Raw genomic sequence first — 13,204 nt, forward strand, 5'->3', positions numbered from 1 at the left:
CTGACTTCAAGGCTCTCACCTGAGCTCAAGGCCCACACCTGAGTTCAAGGCCAAGGTTAGGAGTTCAAGGCTGATTTCAAGGCCCAGGCCCTGAGTTCTAGGCCCAGGCTTCAAGTTCAAGACTGAGACCCTGAGTTCAAGGACCACATCAGAGTTCAAGGCCCAGGCCTGGAGTAGAAGGCTCAGTCCCAATTTCAAGGCCCAGGCTGTGAGTTCAGGGCCCAGCTCTGTGTTCAATGCCCAGACCTGAGTTGAAGGCCAAGGTCATGGGTTCAAGGCCTGACTTTAAGACCTAGGCCCCCAGTTCAAGGCCAAGACCTTAGTTCAAGGCCCGGGCCATGGGTTCAAGGCCCAAAGACACTGAGTTCAAGGACCAGGCCCCAAATTCAAGACCCAGGCCCCTTATTCAAGGCCCAGGATACAAGTTCCAGGCCCAGATCCTCAGTTCAAGGCCCAGGCCCCGAGTTCAAGGCCCAGACTTGAGATCAAGACCCAGACCCTGAGTTCAAGGTCCAGACCCTGAGTTCAAGGCCCAGGCTCCGAGTTCAAGGCCTAGGCCCTGGGTTCAAGGCCCAGGCCCTGAGTTCAAGGCCCAGGACACAACTTCAAGGCCCAGACCCAAGTTCCAAAGACCAGCCCCTGAGTTCAAGGACCAGGCCTGGAATTCCAGGCCCAGGCGCTGAGTTCAAGGCCCAGTCCTGATTTCTAGGCCCATACATGTGTTCAAGGTAAAGGCTGTGAGTTCAAGGCCTGAGTTCAAGGCACAGGATCCGAGTTCAAAGCCCAAGCCCTGAGTTCAAGTACAAGGCCTGGAATTCCAGGCCCTGGCCCGAGTTCAAGGCCAAGGCCCCAAATTCAATGCCCAGGACCCTAGTGCAAGTCCCAGACCTGAGTTCAAGGCCAAGGCCCTGAGTTCAAGGCCTGAGTTCAAGGCCCAGGCCACGATTTCTAGGCCTAGGATTCAAGTTCAAAGCCAAGACAATGAGTTCAAGGCCCACACCAGATTTCCAGGCCCAGGCCTGGAGTAGAAGGCTCAGGCCCAATTTCAAGGCCCAGGCTAGGCATTCGAGGCCCAGCCCTGTGTTGAAGAACAGAACTGAGTTCAAGGCCAAGGCCCCCAGTTTAAGGCCCAACCTGAGTTCAAGGCCCAGATCTGGACTTCAAGACCTAGGCCCTGAGTTCAACGCCCACACCTGAATGCAAGGCCAAGACTGTGGGTTCAAGGCCTGACTTCAAGGCCTTGGCCAACAGTTCAATGCAAAGACCTTAGTTGAAGGCCCAGGACATGAGTCCAAGGCCCAAGGGAACTGAGTTCAAGGACCAGACCCCAAGTACAAGGCCCAGGATAAACGTCCAAGGCTCAGACCTGAGTTCAAGACCCAGGCCCTGAGGTCAAGGCCCAAACCCAAGTTCAAGGTCTAGATCTGGAGTTCAAGGCCCAGGACCTTACTTTAAGGCCCAAGCCTGGAGTACAAGTCCCAGGCCCCAAGTTGAAGGTCCAGGTCCTCAGTTTAAGGCCCAGACCCCAGATCAAGTCCCAGATCTGGAGTTCAAGGCCCAGACCCGAGTTCAAGCCCCAAGCCCCGAGTACAAGTACCAGGCCCGGATTTCCAGGCCCAGGCTCTGAATTCAAGGCCAAGGCCCCTTGTTCAAGGCCCAGGAACCTTGTTCAAGGGTCAGACCTGACTTCAAGGCCCTACCCTGAGTTCAAGGCCCAGACTTGGGTTCAAGGCCAAGGCCCCAAGGTCAAGGCCCAGGACCTTTGTTCAAGGGTCTGACCTGACTTCAGGGCCCTACCCTGAGTTCAAGGCCCAGACCTGGGATTCCAGGGCAAGTCCCCAAGGTCAAGGCCTGTGTTCAAGGCCTAAACCAGAGTTCTAGGCCCAGGCTTCAAGTTCAAGGCCCAGACAATGAATTCAAGGCCCACAACTGAGTTCAAGGCCCAGGACTGGAGTAGAAGGCTCAGGACCAATTTCAAGGCCCAGGCCCTGTGTTCAAGGCCCAGCCCTGTTTCCAAGGCCTGACCTGATTTCAAGGCCAAGGCTGTTGTTTAGAGGCCTGGGTTCTATGAATGGGCCATCATTTCAAGGCTAAGACCTTAGTTCAAGGCCCAGGCCATGAGTGCAAGGCTCAAGGATACTGAGCTCAAGTCCCCGGCCCTGAGTTCCAGGCCCAGACCTGATTTCAAGGACCAGGCCGGGAGTTCCAGTCCCAGGCATGGAGTTCAAGGCCCAGGCCCCCAGTTCAAGGCCAAGGTCCAAAGTTCAAGGGTCAGACCTGACTTCTAGGCCCAGCCCCTGAGTTCAAGGCCCAGCCCTGAGTACAAGGCTGAGACCTGAGTTCAAGGAAAACGCTGTGAGTTCACAGCCTCCGTTCAAGACCCAGCCCCTGAGGTCAAGGCCAAGGCCCCCAGTTCAAGGCCCAGGACACTAATTCAAGGGTCAGACCTGACAACAAGGACCAGCTCTGAGTTCTAGGCCCAGACCTGAGTTCAAGGCAAAGGCTGCAAGTTCAAGGCCCAGGCCCTGAGTTCAAGGCCCAGGCTCCTAGTTCACGACCCAGGTTCCTAGTTCGAGGACCAGAGCATAGTTCAAAGCCCAAGCACTGAGTTCAAGTACCAGGTCTGGAATTTCAGGCCCAGGCCCCAAGTTCAAGCTGAAGGCCCCGAGTTCAAGGCCCAGGACCCTTGCTCAAGGGTCAGACCTGACTTCAAGGCCCTACACTGAGTTCAAGGCCCAGACCTGTGTTCAAGGCCAAGGCCCCAAGATCAAGGCCTGTGTTCAAGGCCTAGGCCCCACGTTCTAGGCCAAGGCCCCAATACCAAGGCCCAGACAATGAGTTCAAGGCCCACAACTGTGTTCAAGTCCCAGGCCCCAAGTTGAAGTTCCAGGCCCTAAGTTTAAGGCCCAAACCCCAGATCAAGTCCCAGATCTGGAGTTCAAGGCCCAGACCCAAGTTCAAGACCCAACCTGAGTACAAGTACCAGGTCCAGATTTCCAGGCCCAGGCTCTGAATTCAAGGCCAAGGGGTCGAGTTCAAGGCCCAGGACCCTTGTTGCAGGGTCAGATCTGACATCAGGGCCCTACCCTGAGTTCAAGGCCCAGACCTGAGTTCAAGGCCCATATCTGGAGTTCAAGACCCTGGCCTCGTGTTCAAGGCCCAGACCTGAGTTCAAGGCCTTGGCCACCACTTCAATGCAAAGACCTTAGTTGGAGGCCCAGACCTGAGTTCAAGGCCTTGGCAACCACTTCACTGCAAAGACCTTAGTTCAAGGCCAAGACCATGAGTTCAAGGACCAAGGGAACTTAGTTCAATGACCAGACTCCGAGCTCAAGGCCCAGGATAAACATCCAAGGCCCAGACCTGAGTTCAAGACCCAGGCCCTGAGTTCAAGGCCCAAACCTGAGTTCAAGGTCCAGATCTGGGGTTCAAGGCCCAGGACCTTAGTTTAAGGCCCAGGAATAGAGTTCAAGTGCCAGGCCCCATGATGTAGGTCCAGGCCCTAAGTTTAAGGCCCACACCCCAGATCAAATCCCAGATCTGGAGTCAAGGCCCAGACCCAAGTTCAAGTCCCAAACCCGAGTACAAATACCAGGCCCAGATTACCAGGCCCAGGCTCTGAATTCAATGCCAAGGCCTCTAGTTCAAGGCCCAGGACCCTTGTTCTAGGGTCAGACCTGACTTCAAGGACCTACCCTGAGTTCAAGGCCCAGACCTGGGTTCAAAGCCAAGTCCCCAAGTTCAAGGTCTGTGTTCAAGGCCTAGGCCAGGAGTTCAAGGCCAAGGCCCCAATTTCAGCCCAGACAATGAGTTCAAGACCCACAAGTAAGTTCAAGTCCCAGGCCCCAAGTTGAAGTTCGAGGCCCTAAGTTTACGGCCCAAACCCCAGATTAAGTCCCAGATCTGGGAGTTCAAGGCCCAGACCAGAGTTCAAGACCCAAACCCTGAGTACAAGTACCAGGCCCAGATTTCCAGGCCCAGGCTCTGAAGTCAAGGCCAAGGCCTCGAGTTCAAGGCCCAGGACCCTTGTTCCAGGGTCAGACCTGACTTCAGGGCCCTACCCTGAGTTCAAGGCCTAGACCTGGGTTCAAGGCCAAGTCCCCAAGTTCAAGGCCTGTGTTCAAGGAATAGGTCCCGAGTTCTAGGCCCAGGCTTCAAGTTCATGGCCAAGACAATGAGTTCAAGGCCCACAACTGAGTTCAAGGCCCAGGCCTGGAGTAGGAGGCTCAGGCCCAATTTCAAGGCCTAGGCCCTGTGTTCATGGCCCAGACCTGTTTCCAAGGCCTGAGCAGACTTCAAGGCCAAGGCTGTTGGTTAGAGGCCTGGGTTCATGGCCTTGGTCACCTTTTCAAGGCAAAGACCTTAGTTCAATGCCCAGGCCATGAGTGCAAGGCTCAAGGACACCGAGCTCAAGGCCTCAGCCCTGAGTTCCAGGCCCAGACATGAGTTCAAGGACCAGGCCAGGAGTTCCAGCCCCAGGCCCTGAGTCAAGGCCAAGGCCCCCAGTTCAAGTCCCAACACTAATTGAAGGGTCATAACTGACATCAAGGCCCAGCCCTGAGTTCTAGGACCAGACCTGAGTTCAAGGTAAAGGCCGCGAGTTCAAGGCCTGAGTTCAAGGTCCAGGCCCTGAGTTTAAGGCCCAGGCTCCAAGTTCAAGGCCCAGGATCCTAGTTCAAGGCCCAGACCCGAGTTAAAGGCCCAAGCCCCAAGTTCAAGTACCAGGTCTGGAGTCCCATGCCCAGGTCCCAAGTTCAAGCCGAAGGCCCCGAGTTCAAGGCCCAGAACCCTAGTTCATGGGTCAGACCTGAGTTCAAGGCCCAGCCCTGAGTTCAAGGCCACCGCTAAGAGTTCAAGGCCTGAGTTCAAGTCCCAGTCCCTGAGTTCTAGTCCCAGACTTCATTCAAGGCCGAGACAATCACTTTAAGGCCCACACCTGACTTCAAAGCCCAGTCCTTGAGTAGAAGGCTCAAGCCAAATTTCAAGGCCAGACCTGAGTTCAAGGCCAAGACAGTAGGTTCAAGGCCTGAGTTCAAGGCCTAGGCCACCAATTCAACGCCAAGACATTAGTTCAAGTCCCAGGCCATGAGGTCAAGGTCCAAGGACACTGTTGTCAATGCCCAGGCCCCGAGTTGAAGGCCCACATCTGAGTTCAAGGCCCAGACCTGAGTTCAAGGCCTTGGCCACCACTTCAATGCAAAGACCTTAGTTGAAGGCCCAGGCCATGAGTTCATCGACGAAGGCAAATTAGTTCAATGACCAGACCCCGAGCTCAAGGCCCAAGATGAACGTCCAAGGCCTAGACCTGTGTTCAAGACCCAGGCCCTGAGTACAAGGCCCAAACCTGGGTTCAAGTTCCAGATCTTGGGTTCAATCCCAGGACCTTAGTTTAAGGCCCAGGCCTAGTGTTCAAGTCCCAGGCCCCAAGTTGAAGGTCTGGGCCCTAAGTTTAAGGCCCAAACCCCAGATTAGGTCCCAGATCTGGAGTTCAAGGCCCAGACCCAAGTTCAAGACCCAAACCCCGAGTACAAATACCAGGCCCAGATTTCCAGGCCCAGGCTCTGAATTCAAGGCCAAGGCCTCGAGTTCAAGGCCCAGGACCCTTGTTCAAGAGTCAGACCTGACTTCAGGGCCCTACCCTGAGTTCAAGGCCCAGACCTGAGTTCAAGCCCAGATCTGGAGTTCAAGACCCTGTCTTCGAGTTCAAGGCCCAGACCTGATTTCAAGGCCTTGCCCACCACTTCAATGCAAAGACCTTAGTTGAAGGCCAAGGCCATGAATTCAAGGACCAAGGGATCTTAGTTCAATCACCAGACCCCGAGCTCAAGGCCCAGGATAAACGTCCCAGGCCCAAACTTGAGTTCAAGACCCAGGCCCTGATTTCAAGGCCCAAACCCGAGTTCAAAATCCAGGTCTAGACTTCAAGGTCCAGGATCTTAGTTTCAGTCCCAGGTCTGGAGTTCAAGTCCCAGGCCCCAAGTTGAAGGTTCAGGCCCTCAATTTAAGGCCCAAACCCCAGATCAAGTCCCAGATCTGGAGTTCAAGGCCCAGGCTCTGAATTCAAGGCCAAGGCCCCTAGTTCAAGGCCCAGGACCCTTGTTCAAGGGTCAGACCTGACTTCAAGGCCCTACCCTGAGTTCAAGGCCCAGACCTGGGTTCAAAGCCAAGGCCCCAAGTTCAACGCCTGTGCTCAAGGGCTAGGCCCCGAGTTCTAGGCCAAGGTCCCAATTTCAAGGCCCAGACAATGAGTTCAAGACCCACAACTGAGTTCAAGTCCCAGGCCCCAAGTTGAAGTTCTAGGCCCTAAGTTTAAAGCCCAAACTCCAGATCAAGTCCCAGATCTAGGAGTTCAAGGCCCAGACTCAAGTTCAAGACCCAAACCCTGAGTACAAGTACCAGGCCCAGATTTCCAGGCCCAGGCTCTTAATTCAAGGCCAATGCCACGAGTTCAAGGCCCAGGACCCTTGTTCCAGGGTCAGACCTGACTTCAGGGCCCTACCCTGAGTTCAAGGCCTAGACCTGGGTTCAAGGCCAAGTCCCCAAGTTCAAGGCCTGTGTTCAAGGCCTAGGTCCCAAGTTCTAGGCCCAGGCTTCAAGTTCAAGGCCTAGACAATGCGGTCAATGCCCACAACTGAGTTCAAGTCCCAGGCCTGGAGCAGAAGGCTCAGGCCCAATTTCAAGGCCCAGGCACTGTGTTCAAGGCCCAGTCCAGTTTCTAAGGCCTGACCTGACTTTAAGTTCAAGGCTGTTGTTTAGAGGCCTGGGATCCAAGCCTGGGCCACCATTTCAAGGCTAAGACCTTAGTTCAAGGCCCAGGCCATGAGTGCAAGGCTCAAGGACACTGAGCTCAAGGCCCCAGCCCTGAGTTCCAGGCCCAGACTCAAGTTCAAGGGCCAGGCCGGGAGTTCCATGCCCAGGCCCCGAGTTCAAGGCCAAGGCCCCCAGTTCAAGGCCCTGGACCCAAGTTCAAGGGACAGACCTGACTTCTAGGCCCAGCCCCTGAGTTCAAGGCCCAGACCTGAGTACAAGGCTGAGACCTGAGTTCAAGGCAAAGGCTGTGAGTTGCAGCCTGATTTCAAGACCCATGCCCCGCGTTCGAGGCCAAGGCCCCCAGTTCAAGGCTCAGGACACTAATTAAAGGGTCAGACCTGACATCAAGGCCCAGCCTTGAGTTCTAGGCCCAGACCTGAGTTCAAGGCAAAGGCCGTGAGTTCAAGGCCTTAGTTCAAGGCCCAGGATTCAAGTTCAAGACTGAGACCCTGAGTTCAAGGCCCACATCTGAGTTCAAGGCCCAGGCCTGGAGTAGAAGGCCCAGGCCCTGAGTTCAGGGCCCAGCTCTATGTTCAATGCCCATACCTGAGTTGAAGGCCAAGGCCGTGGGTTCAAGGCCTGAGTTTAAGACCTAGGCCCCCAGTTCAAGGCCAAGACCTTAGTTCAAGGCCCGGGCCATGGATTCAAGACCCAAAGACACGGACTTCAAGGCCCAGGCCCCAAATTCAAGACCCAGACCCCTTATTCAAGGCCCAGGATACAAGTTCCAGGCCCAGTCCCCCAGTTCAAGGCGCAGGCCCTGAGTTTAAGACCCAGACCCTGAGTTCAAGGCCCAGGCCACGAGTTCAAGGCCCAGACCCTGAGTTCAAGGCCCAGGCCGCGAGTTTAAGACCCAGTCCCTGAGTTCAAGGTCCAGGCTCCGAGTTCAAGGCCTAGGCCCTGAGTTCAAGGCCCAGGCCCTGAGTTCAAGGCCCAGGACACAACTTCAAGGCCCAGACCCAAGTTCCAAAGATCAGCCCCTGAGTTCAAGGACCAGGCCTGGAATTCCAGGCCTAGGCTCTGAGTTCAAGGCCCAGTCCTGATTTCTAGGCCCAGACATGTGTTCAAGGTAAAGGCTGTGAGTTCAAGGCCTGAGTTCAAGTCCCAGGATCCGAGTTCAAAGCCCAAGGCCTGAGTTCAAGAACCAGGCCCGGAATTCCAGGCCCTGGCCCGAGTTCAAGGCCAAGGCCCAAGTTCAATGCCCAGGACCCTAGTTCAAGTCCCAGACCTGAGTTCAAGGCCAAGGCCCTGAGTTCAAGGCCTGAGTTCAAGGCCCAGGCCACGAGTTCTAGGCCCAGGCTTCAAGTTCAAAGCCAAGACAATGAGTTCAATGGCCACACCAGAGTTCCAGGCCCAAGCCTGGATTAGAAGGCTCAGGCCCAATTTCAAGGCACAGGCTGGGCTTTCGAGGCCCAGCCCTGTGTTCAAGAACAGACCTGAGTTAAGTTAATGAAGTAAAGAAGTTCATGCAGGACCTAAGAGGTAATTATAGCAAGGACATGGAAATCAGCAGGAAAGACCAGTCAGAAGGAAAAGAGATTCAAAATCAAGTAGCTAGCCTACAGTCCCGACTAACTGAAGCAAAGGATTGAATCTCAGGAGCTGAAGATTCCCTAGAATCTATGGAGAAAGATAAAAAATCAATACAACTCTATTCCAATGAAGAAGGACATGGGAAAAACCAGCCAACATCAGAACACACCCTAACTAGGGGGTCTGGGAGGGAAGGGGAAAAGATCAGTGTTGATGGCCCACACCTGTGGGCTCAGCCTAGGGCAGGCAGAGACACCAGGTTCCCCTGGTCAAGGCCAATCTCACCTTCCCCAGAGACCCTGGCTCTAGCAATTCTTAACTGGCACTGTTTAATCTCAAGGCCAATCTGAACTTCTCCCAGAGACCTTGTCTCTAGCAATTCTTGACTATCACTGTTTAATATCTAGACCTTCCACCTTGGTTCAGGGAAATACTGCCAAGTATCCTCTCCATAACAACCTCTGTGAGAGCTCAGTTTCCAATCAATTTTAAGCCATCTATCTATCTATCTATCTATCTATCTATCTATCTATCTACCTATCTATCTATCTAACTATCTCTAGTTACTTTTCTGATATTTTCAAACTATGCAGGTATTTCTGTTATTAATACCATCATCTCTTTACTTCCTCTGTGATAATTCCAAAAAAACCTCTTGTTTCAAGTCTGCCAACAGTGTTACATTTTCTGCCTTTGGTGTCATTCTCTTCTGAGCCTTCTTTGTACCTTCATGTGTGTAGTATCATGTCTTTTTATCACCCTAGATCTCAGTTCACCTTTGCAATACACGGAGGCATCCCTGAGAAATGCCAAATCTTCTCTTTATCTTATTCTCAATCAGTTTGTCTACCTGTAGGAAAAAGAAAACTGGACATTAACTTGGAATTTCATTTCCACATCATGATAAGAACAATAAATGCCAGGCCTCATCTATGACCTGCATACACACCCCTGTTCTGTACTTTCAATGACCACACGTAGCACACATTACCATCTCTCATTCCCTCTGAATGGTGTATTATTCACTACAGTCCATTTGTGGTTCAGTGTAGGTGCACTTCCACTTCCGTCTTTAGTAGTTAAAAGAATGTTCATGGTATTCGTGCTGAAGAAGACCCTCATGGGATAATAGTTCTCTTTTCCTCCAGTTTTGGGTGTTGATTTAGAATGCATGTTTTTTCAAGAGTCAAACTGGGCACTGGTAATTTGTATCCAAGTCAGTAGCTACTTTTAAATGTATACCTTTTTGAGAAGCACTTGGTTTTTAATCATTTGAAAATTCGTGGTACTCATGAGTTACAAGGTAATTAAATTTTATAGTATAATTGTTCGGTTGTAGGTATTTTGACTAATGTATATACATATGTAACCAACAGAACCTAAGGCCCCGCTTCTATGGCTGTTTTCTGAATATGTTTCCTTATAGTGAATTGGACTGAGTATTTGTTTTGCTGGTGAAAGTTTCCCTCATTTTCTTAACATAGGATGATCTCTATGGGGCAGTTCAAAATATCATGGCTAACCACTGGGTGTCTGTCCCCAGCCACAGGGCAGTGGGAGTGGTCGCTTGGTGATGGTGAGGGCCTTCGTCTGCTCCTCTGTGGCATCCTACTGGGGCCTCCTCTCCTGACTTCTTCCTTGGCTTTGCACCCAGCAGTCTATTCTGGTTGTCTATAGTTATGCAACATGCCTCCCCGAACACTCTGGAACTCAGAGCAACCATTCTAATTGACCCAGGACACAAGCGTGCAACCAAGTAGGTCCTGACACGGTGGCACAGATGTGTTCCACAGGATGTAGGCTGGGGCCACTCAGCTGGGGCTCTTCCGACATGGCGCACTCACAAATCTGACAAGGTGTGTTGGCCTTGGTTTCTGTCTACATGGGCATCTCCATGGGACTCCTTAAGCTTCCTATGCACCAGGGAGATGGGAACTGGAAGCTTCCAGACTCCTAAGTCCTGGCATTTGTGGCCCAGTTACTGCTACCATTTTGTATTGGCCATTGAGTTCCAGTGTTTGACCAGATTCAAGGAGGGTGGACGCCCTTCACCACGGTGATGTTGACCAGGCTGGGGCAGGCTGCCTTTAATCCTCATCTTGTCTCAGAGGACATGACCAGAGCCAGATTCTTGTGCTTTTGTGGCAGGTCTTGCTCCCTTCCACATGTGTGCTGGACCAAGAAATGTCAGAGACAATAGAGAAGTCTGAGAGACAGTAGAGGAGCCCTGGAATGTTGAGGCTCGGAGCCAGGCGGTAGTAAGGGGCAACTGCCTTCTTTGTGGTAGCTGTTGGGCTGTTATGTGGCATTATGCAGCATTGTGATAATAGCTGACAGATACACAGAAGCCTGGGTATAAGATAGTTTAATTTGTAGTGCTGCTAATTAATAATTAGTACAATATCAGAAAGATATTGTAAACTAGGAGTAATTCATATTACTTTGTTATTACCCGATTGAAATAGAATAAGGTCCTAATCTAGGCCTGGTAGATGAGTCTAGGGGAGGGAGTTGCTGGGTGGAAGGGTAGAAAGGGTGGAGGGGAAGGGCCAAGGGAGAAAGGATACCAGGAAACAGGCTTAGTATTGGAAGCTGCTTGCATCTTGGTCTTCACATTGCAGCATGAGCCTTGTTCATTCTGCCTGACACACAGCCTAACCTACTCTTTGTTATTGGCTGACTAGTTATGAACTGTGTGTAGCCATGCACACAGAAAGGACTCAGGGCAAGGTACTGCTACTTTGCTCAATAAATACCATGTCACTCAATAGCCTTTTACAGATTTAGACCATAAGCTTCAGAGAGGCCAAGATTCCTCCTCGGGTCAGGAGCATCCTGGAGAAGAGACGCAAATAGAAGCCCAGGAGAAACCCTCAGGTCTGGCAAAAAGCCGTGTACCACACGGTATTACCAGAGAGGCCACAGAGCAAGGCGGCCCAGCCACACTGGCTTGCTATTTGGAACTTCTCCAGTTGGGTCCAGACCTTTTCTCTCCACCTATTTATTGTGCTGAATGGCAGAGATACAGACCTATCTGGAAGGAAGGCGTTGGGTTTGTAAGAACTGCAGTGGATTTGGTGGCAACTAGGTTCATCGCAGCACAACTCGTCATCGCTGAAACATGGAACCATCCTAGATGCCCCTCAGTAGATGAGTGGATCCGTAAATTGTGGTACATATACACAATGGAATTGTATGTCTCCATCAGAAGGAACGACACTACCATTCGTAAGGAAATGGAAGCACTTGGAAAAAATCATTCTAATTGAAGTGACCCAGACCCAAAAATCATGGACTCTATGGTGGCCTTCATAGGGAATAGCAAGTACATAATAGGCCAGGCATGATAGAAGACCAAAATACCAGAATAGCTACACCCATAGGGATATATTAGAAGATGCCAAGTGAAATGAACCCCATGTTACGGGAAACAAGAGTTATACAACTCTTTTAATTATTCTCAGCATGCCATGTGAACTCGTGGTATCCTTCCTTTTTTTCTCTCTCTCTTTTTCCTTGTCTGTTTGTTTGACTCAGTGGTTTGTCTAGTTTTGTTTCCCTTGCTGTGGCTGTACCCTTTCAACGACTGTACTACATCCAAGTACCCTGGATATTGTTTATATGGGTAAGAAAACTGTGGAAGGGAGAGGCAATTCCAAAATCGAGAAACCAAGAATAAAAGGACAAACCATTAAAAATGCAACACTTAGAAGCCATTTGAGATGTGTGGACTGTGGATCAAAGCCAGCCTGGGAAATCTGTGAGACTCTTATCTCCAAAAAGAAGAGGTAAATCAAAAGAAGAAGTAACAGAAGAGACAAATAAAAAGCCTTAGAAGCAGAGCTGTGGCTCAAGCAGTAAAGCATACGCCTTGAGCAAAAGGCTACAGGTCAGTGCCAAGGCACTGAGTTCAAGCCCCAGTACTGGCAGAAAGTAAGAGATGGGTAGAGGAAGGCAAGGGAGGGAAGAAGGATGGAAGGAAGGAAGAAAGGAAGGAAGGAAGGAAGGAAGGAAGGAAGGAAGGAAACTGAGCAAACAGAAGCTTGTGAAAAGAACATTTCCCAAACTCCAGGGCCTGCACCCCAGCATGCCCCCCAAGCGCCAAGATCCCAAACAGCCGTGTAAGGACCCTGGGGAGAGGGGCTTCCTGTTGCTCCCCACTCTACACATTGAAGCTTAACGAAACGCCAGGAGAAGCAGAAACATTACATGCACATGATTTCAGAAAAATTTGTTTAAAACACCAATAAATAATCACGAAGTCAACAGAGGGGAAGGGTTGGAGGGAAGGGGAGGGGAGCTGAGCAGAGCAGAGGAGAGCAGAGAGGAACGAGTGAGGAGATGAGGTATGTAGACAGCCAGTCACCATTTCTTGGGTGTCCCAACTCCGATCCCCAGGATACCACTGAAGTGGCCCCTACCTGCCTCAGAGCTGGGGCCTACCTGGCAGGGGAGCTCGGGTAGCTTTGGAGGGTCACAGACACCAAACTGGACAGTGCGTCCACCCCCATGGAGGACAGACACACCTTGGGTTGACACCTCAATCCCAGCTTTGTTCCAACTCCAGAGCTGGCTCAGAAAACTGGAAAAAGGACACCTGCTATTCAGCAAAGGTTGGGGTGCTGGTGGCTCTTCCCTTTCTGGAGTTGGAGCATGGGCCTCCCTTCAGCCATGGCATGCATGTCTTCCCCAAGTTCAAAGGCACATGAAGTGGGCATGCATGTTCTGGGAGACTATCGCAAAAAGAGACACACAGGAAGGGGCTGTTGCTCCAGTCAGAGACACGTGGCCACAATCCTCCATTATATCCAGTTGGGTCCAGACCTTTTCAATCCACCTGTGTATTGCGCTGAATGGCAGA

General features: G+C 51.7%; 1 long non-coding RNA gene across 1 annotated transcript; it reads left to right on the forward strand.

Annotated features, from left to right (window-relative positions):
* The first annotated feature begins 3,896 nt into the window (after nucleotides 1-3,896).
* On the forward strand, nucleotides 3,897-12,860 carry LOC125344673. The gene is made up of 3 exons (XR_007209618.1): nucleotides 3,897-3,909; nucleotides 8,227-8,230; nucleotides 12,776-12,860. It is a non-coding gene; the product is annotated as an uncharacterized LOC125344673 (long non-coding RNA).
* The last annotated feature ends 344 nt before the right edge of the window (nucleotides 12,861-13,204 follow it).

Source organism: Perognathus longimembris, unplaced genomic scaffold (genome assembly GCF_023159225.1).
Source record: "Perognathus longimembris pacificus isolate PPM17 unplaced genomic scaffold, ASM2315922v1 HiC_scaffold_29, whole genome shotgun sequence".
NCBI classification, from domain to species: Eukaryota; Metazoa; Chordata; class Mammalia; order Rodentia; family Heteromyidae; genus Perognathus; species Perognathus longimembris.